This window comes from Phyllostomus discolor, chromosome 1 (assembly GCF_004126475.2).
Source record: "Phyllostomus discolor isolate MPI-MPIP mPhyDis1 chromosome 1, mPhyDis1.pri.v3, whole genome shotgun sequence".
Taxonomy (NCBI): Eukaryota; Metazoa; Chordata; class Mammalia; order Chiroptera; family Phyllostomidae; genus Phyllostomus; species Phyllostomus discolor.
In genome coordinates this window covers 34,657,494-34,671,372 of record NC_040903.2, presented here as the reverse complement: position 1 = coordinate 34,671,372, position 13,879 = coordinate 34,657,494, and positions in this window count along the sequence as shown.

Here is a 13,879-nt window from a genome sequence, read left to right as displayed (position 1 = left end):
CCCAGCCCTCCCCACCTCCCTCCCATTTCCACCCACCCCTAGATTTGTCCATGTGTCCTTTATACTTGTTCCTGTAAACCCTTCCTCTTTTCCCCTGAAATTCCCCTGAAATTCCCTCCCCTCTCCCCTCTGAACACTGTCAGCCTATTCTCTATTTCAGTGTCTTTGGTTATATTTTGCTTGTTTCTTTGTTTTGTTGATTAGGTTCCTGTTAAAGGTGAGATCACATTTTTTAATAATGATGAGTCTATCTGGCTATAGACCATGCCACCTAACTATATAGACAAGGAGAAGCTTTGATAAAAGTAAAATAAGTTTAGTGGAAGCTACACAGTGTGTATAGTCTGCAAGGAGGCAGCTGAGTATAAGAAACATAGGGAATGATTTAGTATGAGAACCAACCTCATCAAACAATAATAAAACCCACTGATTTTGTGTAAATATAGTGTGTAATTCCAATAAAGTGAAGGTATTTGAGAAACTGCAAAAAATATGTATGAATGGAAGAGAGAATATACTTTTATGGCTCTTCAGGCTGTATGGGAAAGCCTTAGTTATACACTAATTGGATGCAAAGTGATTTAGAGGAATGCATAATCCCCTGAAGTAACATACAAAGTGATGAAAGAAATGGAGAAAAAAGGACATGAGGGAAAAGAAGAGGAAAAACTAAGAGAACAAGTGATTAAAGCAGCATGACTAAGACATGGAACTAGTTAGTCCTAATTGGGTAGGGAAATGGTACCAACTCCCTGTGAAAGAGGTCAAAATTAAAATCACTGCAGTATAATAAGTTTCTAAGCAGATGCTGCATTTATTATAACAGTTTAAAAAGACTTTAAATATAAAGCTGACCACAGTGTGTATATTAATCAAGAAAGGCATACTACTATTAAAAAAAATACCACCAAATCTGAAAAGCCTAAACTAATGAAGGTTTTCTTTTTCCTACACTTTCATCACAGTCCATGAGGGTCACTAAGATCTCTGATTCATGCTGTCATTTAGGGATTCCAGCTCCTCCATCTGAAGATTCTGTATCTTCTAAGTCCTTAAAGTTTCCCACTAGATTTTCTATATCTAGCCAGCAGACAAAGCAAGAGAAAGTACATGGAGTATTTTAGGCATCAGTTCTGAAGGTGGCTGCATATGCCTACAACTCAAGGGACAAAATTCAGCCACATTGCCACATGAAACTAAAAGAGAGGCTATGAAATGTAGTGTAGCTATACACCCAGGAAGGCCCAACAAGTCACCTGTTGAGAACTATGGCTATAAATTGAAAATTTTACTAGTTTGCAAACTAATAAGTTAGCCTGATACATTTTACAGATGCTAGTGAAAGACATGAGACTCCTAGATTACAGACAAAGTATAATTTAATACACAGAATATCAGCATTTTTGTCAGTTCCCATACCCCAAATCTCATGGGGTAATATGAAGAGAGTCAGATGATGCCTGCCACATAGTGTGTTACATGAGAAGAAGCATGAGCTTAAAGAACGCAAATCCTTTGTAATGGGAGTTAGCGTTCCTGGTCCTTGCTCTGGAGATGCATACGATTCCCACCTTCCATTATTGACTGTTACACAAGCATCTGAAAAGATGGTTTGAAGCAAGCAGTAGTCAGTGCCTCACATGCAAGATATATGGAAACACAGAAGACCCACAGGGAATTTTGTCCCAAAAGACCACATGTAAATAGTTCTCAAGTAAATTACTTAGGATAACTTGGGCAGTCCATAGCTAATGAGTTAACATCTTGACATATGTGGAACCATGTCCCAAAACTCTCAATCTTATGTTGTTACTCCAATTAATACACATTCAAAGAACCCACATTCCAACTATTTCCATGAAGGTATAGAAAAGTAGTAGTTGCAAAATTGGGGCATTCAAAACTATATGCATTGTGGCAGACAGATTTTCAAAGGAGAAAAAAATCAGATTACATATAACTAATACAAAGTTTATATATTATTAATTTGTTATATGGCTGAACACAATTACTTATAAATTAACTGTGCACTAAAAATTTTATATCATTGCCCCAGTACTTAAAATAATAAAGCAAATATCCTCAGAGAAAGCTTAGGCATGAAAAATATCATCTAGGGATGTTATGTGATGAGATGTTGAGATGGTCAAGAGAGAAAGGCACATACATGCTTAAAGACACATTCTACTGTTTTTAAAATCAAAATCCTTTGGGGCGCCTTAGTCTACCAGAGAAAGTACTAACCTTAAAGTCAAAAAATGTTTACTTATTCCAGAATAACTTATTTGTTTTTATTCAAATTTGTTTTATTTAACAAACATTTATTGAATATTGCATTTATGCAGATGCTAGGCTAAGCACTAAAGCTAAAACAGTTAAGTCACCATCAGTGACTTCAGAGATGCCACTTTTAGTGGGGAGACAAACACAAACATAATTACAATGCACTGTAGTAGTGATATGGACAGGGTGCTACAGAAAATGCTGTAACAGCGATACAGACATAAAGCTACTGAACACAATGGAAAGAAAAACTAGCTCAACATTTAACATTTACAGTACACAGAAATGGACGACAAGGTAACAATAAGGAGTTTCGTGGTCTTGTGTGCTGGCACCAGCAGTTGTGCCTTCGAAGGATCTGAAGCCATTCCCACACCAGGCCTCAGGGTGCCCTGTTCTCACCAATGTGAAAGAAGTATGTGTTTCTCCATTTTGCTTTATATCCAATCCTACACATTTCCTCACTTCTCTTTCTCCTGCCTCCCTGATCTACTGTCAATAGATTTCATGTAAACTTTCTTGCCTTTCTCTCCATTGATTCTCCTTAGTTTAAATGTATAAATTCAGCTTTAAAACTGCCATTCCCCAGGACATTTACTTAATCCATTGAGATTTTGCTTCTGCGCATGTTTGCAAAATTTTGTCTCAAATAAACTCTTATAAAATTTTTCTTATTAAAACAACTAACTCTGCATGGGAGACTCTTCACTCACTCATGGGTGTCTTTACAAGAGTGACATTCAATATAAGTCATGAAAAATAAATTGGAGATGACCAAAAGGCCAATGTGGGAAATAAATTATAAAGAGACTGAACTATGAGTACAAAGGCCAGAAATCATCAAAGGGCATGCTGTGAAAGGACAGAAATCAGTTTCTGATGATGGAAGCTTCTGAGGATTTGGGGAAACATGCTATGACATAAAATTATGACTGGGACACAATTTCGATAAGCCTTGAATGCAAAGGATTCAAGGTCTGGATTTATATGGATGGCAATAAGGAACCTAGGAATATTTTGTTCCTGGTCCTGCTGACTGCAAATCTAGGCTTAAACCAATCATGTTCATTAACTTGGAGTTCAATTTAGTTATTGCTATTTAAACTGAAATTTTTAATCTATTGTTTATTGATATTTCTACAAACATTTGTCAAATGCCTCGCATATGACAGGTGCTGTGCCAAGGGTTGGGGCCAGAAAATAATACACAGTGACTAAGATATGATTTTTGCCTTTAAGAGGTTTGTAATCTAATTTCTATAATAAATCCAAAAATATATTTAAAAATAAATAATGGGCCCTGGCAGAGTGGCTCCATTGGTTAGAGCATCATCACAACACACCAAGGTTGTGGGCTTCATCCCTGGTCAGGGCACATACAAAAGGGTCAACCAAAGGATGTATAAATGGGGGGAGGAATGAATTGATGTCTCCCTCTGCTTTCCCCTCTCTCTCTCTGTAAAATCAATAAAATAAAATTAAAAATAAATAAATAATGGAAGGAAGGAAAAAGTGAGTGACATAGCAATTCAGTGTTGTAATGCTGTAAAATAATACACACCTGGTACCACAAGAATGCATAATGGTGGGCCTTCAGGGATGAAGAACCTATTTCTGGTGGAAGTGACCCATTATTCCCAGTAGACACAACATGGAATCTGAGTCCCAGAGTCTAAGCAGGGAAAGCCATGCAGAGTGTGCAAACCTGAGAAAGCAATGCAGGGGGATCTTGCTGTTTGAGAAGATGAAGAGATCAATATAGTAACACTGACAGCTGAGTCCAATCAGAATTACCCCTTTAGCCTTTAAGCTCCCGAAGGTCTTGCCCCTCCCTTTTTCTTTGCTGTTGACCTTATCTCTTTCTATCCCCACCCTTGCTCACTCTACTTAATCCAGACAGGTTTTCTCCTGTTGTGTCAAACACATCTCTTGTTACTGCCTCAGGGCCTTTGTGTTGGGTACTTGCTGTTTCCCAGGTCAAACACGCCCTACCTCATGCATGTTCTATTTACACGGACGCAATGTCGTGTCATCAGAGAGGCCTTCCCTGCTCAATCTGTCTCATATGGCCTGTTGTCACTGCAAACTGCTGTGTCATGGTACCCCATTCTATTTTCTTAATACAGCATTTCTTGGTACTTGAAAAATTGCATTTATTTATTTTTATGTGCATTTTTTGTCCATACTGCCTCAGAGAAAGATTTTGGGGAACAGAAAACTTAAGTCCTTGGTTGACAATTTTACTCCCAGCACACAGAATCATATATAACAGGTAAGTAATATTTATTGAATATTACATATTTATCAAATAATGCATAGTAGGTACAAATATTCATGGAATAAATGAACCAAAAAAATGAATGGAAAGTATGCCATGATCACATGTATAATTTGGAAGGGTAGCCAAATTGGAGTGAGGGGAGGGGTAGTAAGTGAAGACAGGAGTGGAAAAGTGATGCAGACTCTGGCCGGCACAGTCCATGTGTTGTGGACGTGGTACACAAATTCACGCGGACTACAGAAGTCCTGTGGAGGAAATGGGGCAGCATGGCCCCTCTGAGAGAGAGAGTGCCTTGGCCACTCTCTCAAGGGGAGAGTGCACCGACTCTTGCCTGGACAAGCTTTTGTTATTTTTCTCAGGTCTGACATCAAAGAAGGAATTATTATCTATTACATAGAATATTGTTGTCCACATTTTAGGTACAATCAAAGAAATGAAAATAACAAATGCAGAAGGGAAAGGTGGCGAGCTGATTACCTCCATCCTTGGGAAAATTCACACAGGCTTTGGAAATTACCTTGAAGATAGGCAATAAACATCTACTGTTTCAGACCAGGGAGAGGAAGTTTTAGCAAGAGCAAGCCATAACAGTCCATATGCATTTTCTAGGCCTGATTCCCACTGGAAAACCCGGTTTGAGGATCTGGTTCCTGCCCACCACTTCACTCCTATAGGTTTTCCATACAGGGCTGAGTCACATTTGCCAGACTTAAAACAAACCAATTCCCTACAGAAGAACAAAGAACAGGTTAGATACGAAAAGAAGAAACAAGTGGACAGACAGTAGGGTCATTTGCTGAGACATGGATCCAAAGAAGAAAAGAAAAACATGAGCCCCAGTTTGTAACAAGCACAGAAATAGAAAGTACAGATGTAGATCAGCTATGAAGAATACTCCCTGGGGCTCCATCTTGTGACCAGTCCCATTGGGAAGAGAACAACTGCATTAAATGTTTCTCCTACTCATAAAATGTGTTTATTAATCTCTCCCTCTACACAATACCTGTGGAGGACTTTTCTTTATGGGGTTATATGAATTCAATCTCTACTTTGGAAAATTGAAATCATTATTATTATAGTTTTATTATTACTAACCTGTAGCTACTACAAGATCTTTCTGGAACAGACATAATTCACAAAAATGCAGCATAATACAAAGCTCTCCCTGTTTGCTCTTTCCCAGACAGGAGTCTGAAATATAAATATTATGGAGATGAATTCAGCACTTTCCACCCATAATCACGCTTCGTATTTAATCTCTTGGCAAAAGATTCCTATTGGTTCTCATTTCTTCTAATTCAGTTCATCTTTCCTACACAGAGAATTATCTCCATGAAAAGTAAAATGTACATTTGTAATTCTAATTCTCAGTGCAATTATTTTATCTGTGTGCAAATGTGAACAGATAAGCAGAGTCTATAGCACTTAATAGTCAATAAAATCCAAAATTCTGCATTAGGAGATCTTGAAAAGTCTGTGCTTATGTTTAAGGCCTAAATTTAAACTATGATTTTCAAGGGATTTAATATATAACAAAATGCCCTAACAACAGATTAAATGTGATTATCTATAAGTAGAGTACACTGGCATAACTGCCCCAGATTCAGAACTGCTAAAGCATGGCACAGTTAGGAAGCACCTCCAAGGATAAACAGATATCAATAAATAGTTATTTTAAAAATGTTCTTCTCTTGCCCTGGGTGGTATGGCTCAGTGGTTTGAGTGTTGGCCTGCCAACCAAAGGGCCATGGGTTCGATTCCCAGTCAGGACACATGCCTGGGTTATGGGCCAGGTTCCCATTAGGGGCACATGAGAAACAATCGCACAATGAAGTTTCTCTCCCTCTCTGTCATCCTCCCTTTGCCTCTGTCTAAAAATAAATAAATAAACAAATCTTTAAAGCAAGTCATATGAATTTAAAACAAGATACTACAAAAAAATAAAAATGTTCTCTATGGAAACATTAATTTTAAAATTGAAGATGAAAACAAACATTTTTTTAACAGCTTCTAAAAACATGATCAATTTCTATTGTTGCATTAAGCTACAACTATGCAGCCATTAATGAACATATATTAACTGTACATCTGAACAACTTCCTGGGAAAATGTCTGGCTGTCCATACTGTGATGCTTCAATATAAGTAAGACAGCCCTCGAGCATAAGTTTTGTACCAAACTCTTAAGATCCAAGTAGAGAAAGAAAAAAGGATAGATGATCTTCATGAAACTTTCAATTTATTTGATAACCCCAATCTGCAATTTTGTACATACAATTTTTCTGTTGTATTTTTTTTAATTTTACATCTTGTCTTTTCCTTTGTATTTTGCATTTTCTTGTTATACCCAAAGGATAAGACATCACTTCTTTGGTGATTGGAAAGTTGCCTGGGGTGGGTGGGAGTGGGGTGAAGAAAAAAAAGGAAAAATATTTTACAAATGAAGAAATATACTATTTCATCTTAATTAAAAACTAATGATGTACCAGCCAAGATGGAGGTATAGGTGGTCGCACTGTACCTCCTCACACAACCAAAACTAAGGACAACAAGAATTTACAAACCAAAAACAACCAGAACAGAGAGAAATGAACCAAACGGAAGTCTGAATACCTTACATCCAGTCCAGTAAGGAGGAGCGGAGTCGGAGGCCTACGGAGAGGGGTCCAGGGGTCCCGGCAGGAAAAAGCAGTGGCTGGCAGATGCAGGTGCACAGGGAGCAGACGGCAGTTGGCGGACCCTAGACGCGCAGGGGCAGCTGACAGACTGGTGGCATACCCTGGGCGTGGAAGGCAAGGAGCAGACCCAGTGAGGTGCGCAAGGCAGCTGGCTGTCCACAGCCACACATTCACGCACAGACAAACTAAGCAAAAACGGGCAGTGACACTGACAGAGCAACCCAGGGACCCAGTGCTGGGAAACAAAGCCTAAAGGCACTGACTGAAAACACTTGTGGGAGTTGAGGCCGGAGATTCTCTCAACAGGAGGCTCCTTGGAGAAACCCACAGAGTTCAAGAAAGTACACAAGCCTACCCGCCTGGGAGCCAGCACCAGAGAAGCCCAATTTGCTTGTGGGAAGTGGCAAAGGGGACTGAAGTCCTGGAGAGAGCAGAGCAGGAGCCATAGTTCCCTCTTGGACGCCGCCCCCACATACAACGTCACAACCCAGCAACTGAGGTGCCCCGCCCTGGTGAACACCTAAGGCTCCGCCCCTCATACGTAAGAGGCGTGACCAGACCTAAGGAAAAAAATAAAATGAAATAAAAAAGATGGCTCAAACAGAGTTAAAAGCCCCAGAGCCAGTTTTTTAAGCGACCGAGAAATAGCCAACCTATCAGATGCACAGTTCAAAGCACTGGTGATCAGGATGCTCACAGAATTGGTGGACTTTGGTCATAAATTAGATGAACAAATGCAGACTACAATAAGAGAAATGAAGGAAAATGCACAGGGAACCAATAGTGATAGAAAGAAAACTGGGTTTCAAATCAATGGAAGGGACCAGAAGGAGGAAAGGAGCAACCAAACAGAAAAGAATGAAGAAACAAGAATTCAAAAAAATGAGGAGAGGCTTAGGGAACTCCAGGACATCTTTAAATGTTACAACATCTAAATTGTAGGGGTACCAGAAGGGGAAGAGGAAACACAACAAGTGGAAAAGTTATATGAACAAAAAATAAAGGAGAACTTCCCCAATATGGCAAGGGAAATAGACTTCCAGGAAGTCCAGGAAGCTCAGAGAGTCCCAAAGAGGTTGGACTCAAGGAGGAACATGCCAAGGCACATCATAATTACATTACCCAAGATAAAAATGAAGGAGAGAATTCTAAAAGCAGCAAGAGATAAGGGGACAGTAACCTACAAAGGAATTCCCAGCAGAATGTCAGCTGATTTCTCAAGAGAGACCTTGTAGGCAAGAAGGGGCTGGAAAGAAGTATTCCAAGTCATGAAAGGCAAGGACCTACATCCAAGATTGCTCTATCCAGCAAAGCTTTCATTTAGAATGGAAGGGGAGATAAAGTGCTTCTCAGATAAGGTCAAGTTAAAGGATTTCATCATCACCAAGCCCTTATTATATGAAATGTTAAAGGGACTTATCTAAGAAAAAGAAGATAAAAAATATGAACAGTAAAAAAAGACATCAAACTCACAGTTGGTAACAACCATACCTCAAACAAAAGCAAACTAAGCAAACAAAGGGAACAGAAGCGGAACCACAGAAATGGAGATCACATGGAGGTTTAGCAACAGGGAAGTGGGAGGAGGAGAGATAGGGAAAAGATATAGAGAATAAGTAGAATGGTAGAATGGTATTTTTACAATAGGTAGAAAATAGAGAGGGGGGAGGGCAGGAATGGTGTGGGAAATGTAGAAGCTAAAGAACTTATGACACATGGACATGAACTAAAGGGGGGGAATGTGGGTGGGAGGGGGTGGGCAGGGGGAAGGGGAGTGAAGGGGGAAAATGGGACAACTTAATAGCATAATGAATAAAATATTTTTTTTAGATGCACAAAAAAAATGTAGAAGCTTTGATTCCAGTAAGAATAATGCCAAGGACTCTTGAAGAGAGGGTTTAGCTCTTTTTCTTTTTCTGAAGACTTTTAAAACAGCATAGTGTGAGGCACAGATAAGGAGGCAGGGCATGTCATAACATCTCCTAAGGGGCTCAATACCCCAAAGTACAGCATCTAAATACCTCCCCCTGGGAGGTCTTATTGTTTAACAAGAGATATTTATGTTTGTTTGACAGAGTCACAAAGCTCTAAGAAACCTTCATTTACATCCAGTTAAACCTCCTCTCCTGAACAGCTGTGACTGAGCTTGTGAAAGGAGAAATTACTCACCTAACCTTGGCCAGCTTGGGTTAAAAATTAAAAAGACTCTTGCTTGTTAACCAAAAGAGTCAGAACAAAGTAATCAGGAGTAATCAGCCAGAGGCCTATAGTATTTTATTATTTCTCTCAACTAAGAAGTGTTTATATTTCAGAAAATCCACAGAACCATTTTGTGTATAAATCAGAGGGGAAGCAGGGGGTTCTGGGTGGCAACCAGGAAGAAACACCAGGGAACTTGGGGATTCTGTTTGTTGAGTAGTGTGCTACGATATATATGTTAACACTCATGAGACTGCACTAAAAAAGAGAAAATTTTGATGTTTGTAAACTAAAAATTAAACACATAATTTAGTGAAAGTAGAGTACTTGAAAAAAATTTTATTTGGTAACAAAATTCCAGCCATGTACTGAGTGATTACAAGAATCTCTGATTCATAGTTGAGCAGAGTTAGTGCAATGAGGGGGCAAGCTACTGGCAAATTAGATTTTTAAGTGACCAGTCCTGCCAATATAAAAATAGTCCTATAGAACCCAAGTTATTCTGATCCTGCCCTACATCTTATTTAATTCCAGAAATTAGGTTTCTTACACAGTGCTCCCCCATTGCCTCACTACCACACAAACACACATCTTAAGGGAACCTCTCCCAACAAGTCTCTAATTTAGCATCTGCTGTGACCAACTGACTTACACCATAAGGGGCCATAAGGCTTCAAGTCTATTCTCATTGCCGCTGACCAGGTCTTTTCCTCAAGTGCACCCTAAAGGAGCAAGCCCTTCCCAATGCCAAAATTTTATGTTGCTTTTAGTCATCACTTGTGCTGAAGCCAGACTGTGTTCCCTGCATAAAATGAGAAGAATGTCTTCCTTTCTGTAGCCATCAGACCTAAGCTGAGGCAAAGCTGAGGACCAGATTATGTACCATTTACCCTCTCACGCTGCACACACCTCTGTCTCCTGTTTCATCCTCAACCTAAGCACACAGAAGCCATCCTACAGATTCATTTACATAATCCAGTGTTTGTGAGTTTTCCACTGACACCCAAGGGGCTTCCCTGAATCTCTACTACCCTTCCCTACTACTGTTGTGTTCTTTCTTGGTTGGAATTTAATCAACCAAAGCTTTTAAGAAGAAATGGATTGTGTACCAAATCCCACATGACTAGAAAAATGATGAATAGGAAAAGGGAGGAGCCCCACGTCTCTAGATTTTAGGAGTATCTCCTTCATAAGGCATTCTCTCCTGAAAGCTTTTGACAGGTAGAAAGTAGTACATTTAGCTCAACCGGATTGCTAACATCTGAACACAATCTCTTGTACACATTTCTAAAGCACTTTATATTTTCTGCCAATCCAAAAGAACCTTCTTAAAACATTTTAGAACAGGGTCATAGAAAGCAATGACCCCCAAAAAATAAGTTCATATTTGCTCTCACATATGTCTAAGGAAATACATCGCAGATCAGTTGCGAATCTCATTATTAAGAAATTTTAGGCTGCCAAAACCTTAGAAGTCATATTTTTCTCTATAACACATAGATGCATTTCCATTCACCTTTCTTATAAAGGTCTCCATTAGAATAAAAAAAATCGAATGACAATTTTAAAGAGAACTAGTCAGTGCTTTTATTTTCCATATGAGTTATCTTAGAGCTTCTATTATAAAGTCCATTGAAATTGCTATATAAGTATAGCTACAGGCCATGTAAACATATAAGTTGGCTTTCCTTATGAACACTACAAAGAGAAAAGACTTCGCTTTTATTGCTTTTATTGTCAAAGGCTTCCATGTAAATTAAGTGGAGTAAGTTACTTATTCTAAGCACCCATGTTAAGAATACAGGTCCCCAACTAAAGTAGCTGGGCACTCCCTGCAGCGGCTGAAGTAATTACATGCACAATAAACTCATACACACAATAAACTCTTACTCTGATATACCATATTCTTCTTATACATACAATAAACTCTTACTAAATACTATGTATTAACTTGGAGGTTTTTAGTTCTGTTGGGCACTTTTGTACATGCAGACATAAACACAGACATACACATAGACATAAATATATCTTCTATTGGTTCTATTAGTCTGGAGAACCCTGACTAACACACCAGTTTTATTTTCCTGGGCTAGTTTTAAGCTTAATTTTCCAGGATAATGTTGCAAGAATTTTTACTCTCACCAGTTACCAGTTTGGATAATAAATTACTTGGCTACCCTCTTTATACAGCTTTAACTCTGTCACCCAGGACAACTGCATACTGAATCCTACACAGAGTGACCCAGCCAGTCACTCCGATGCAGCCCATCTGCCCCTGACAGCTTCCTTCCAGATTCTAACTAGTTTCAAACCAAAGCTTCAAAAATTGTCTTTCTCATCTCCAGCTCTCCCCTCAAAACTAGCAATGATTTTTTAAAAAAAACTTATTTGAATTATTTTTTGTTTTACACTTCTGACTTACATGTATTTTTAGCGGTTAGCTACTCCAGACTGCGTCTTTGTTTTTGTTTTCGTGTTCCAGCTTCTAGTGTCACATTACAGGACTGTTGGCTCTTACTTTGCAAACTGCTCTTATTCATGACTTTCTCTTGTTTTCCCTCCTCCCACTTTTTTCTCACTAATATAACTGTCTAAACAAAGTTATAGAGCTGGGGGAAGTTTGTTCCACATAATCATTCAGGACTTCAGCTACTTCTGTCTACCTATTCCAGCATCCCCGTGGTTTCCATGGAATCCTCCACATGTGGCTGGCAGAGATGGGGAGAGGAAAAGCCTGAAGGCTGGACTAGGCCTAAAACACATCACTTCTGCCCATACTCCATTAGCCAGAACCCAATCAGACAACCCACCAAACTGGAAGGAAGAGTGGGAAAGATAGCCCAGCTCTGTTCCGGGAAGAACAGGAAGTAGGGCCTGTTGAACACACACATTGAGCCATAGCCTGACTGCAATGTTTCCTGAAGGCCAGCAGTATAATGATAAAATGCAGTTTAATAAATACTGCTCTATGCATATGATGAGCTAAGATTACATAGCACATGGATGCATATCCCAGTGCTCCAGCCTAACAACAGAATGTGGAAGCTCAAGAAAAGTAGATGGATTGCATACCCTTCACTTGATTTTCCACCAATATCATCCACATTTTAAATTTCCAGGAGAAAACTGGTATTACAGTTGAAGAAGAAGCAGAAAAGATTGCATTTTTAATGCAATATAGAATTGACCTTTATAAAAATCAAGCTTGTTCAAATTGCAGCCCATTCAAAAAAAAAAAAAAACAAAAAAGAACATACCTGAAGTATAAAGTAAAGCAGTTTACTATGATCAGAGACTATCAGTCAGAGCAGTGGACAATGATCTTAACCAAATTCATTATTAAAAAATTCAGCTGTATTTTTTCAGATGAGTCAGGAAAAGCAGAGCTACTGATCCCTGCCTAAAATGAACTTAGTATCTACAAGGTTAGAAATGATTGTATAAGTTTTAAACCTGAGAAAAAGAAGCTTCCCAATATTCATGGAAAACCAAGCTTCACCCAGTTCTCTTCAGTGAAATCAAATCATGGTAATAATCTCCCCAAAATCTGACCTGATCATTAGTTGTAAAGGTCAAATCCTGGGATTTATACAGGTTCCTTAAATTTTGAGAAATTTGTTTTAAGAATTAAATTTGTTCATTTGTATCCAAGATAAAAATAAAGGGAACTCTATACTTTCCTAATTCAATATATTAATACCTCAATAGCTTACACAGGATTTTTAAAATTCACTTTTTGCTCACATAGGAGGCAAGAAATGAGAAAAATGGGTTATACTTGCTGATATTTTATTGGATAACAACTCTAAGAGGCAAGGGTGGTAGAGGGGAGATTTCGATGGTACCAAGTGAAAGTCAGACTCTACGTGGCCGGCATTTTCATTGCTTGTACTTCCTTCCACAAGACTAGAGAGGGAAGACTGGGTTTAGGGCTGGTCCTCATTGAATGAGGTCTATTACCTCTGTTTTTATCTAGCCCTAATTTTTTGAACTTTTCTTCTTGCCAGCTGTCACAGTCTAAATTTATTTTTTATCACCATTGGAATGTTAAAGCCTAGGCTTAGGCATGAAGTTGGGGGGAAAGAATAGAGTAAATCTTTCCACACATTAGTTAAATTGACCCTTCCCAATGGCCTTGCCTAAGATGGATTCCGAAGCTTAAGAGAAATCAAACCTGTGACCTAGCCTGCTTTAGTCCCTCAAGAATTCTGAGTGTGGTGAGTGACATTCACAGAATGGAATCAGTTGTTTAGAATTCTGGGTTCCTGATATCACATCATATTTTATTATATTCACCAATATGTCCACTGTAACTTTAATGAAAATGTCAAGGACTATTTTTCCAAACATTATGATAAAAGGAAGAAAATCTGCAGTCAGGACGATGTTAGAAAGAAATTGTAAAGCATAGCCTCATAAAATTAATTTCTAAGACAGAT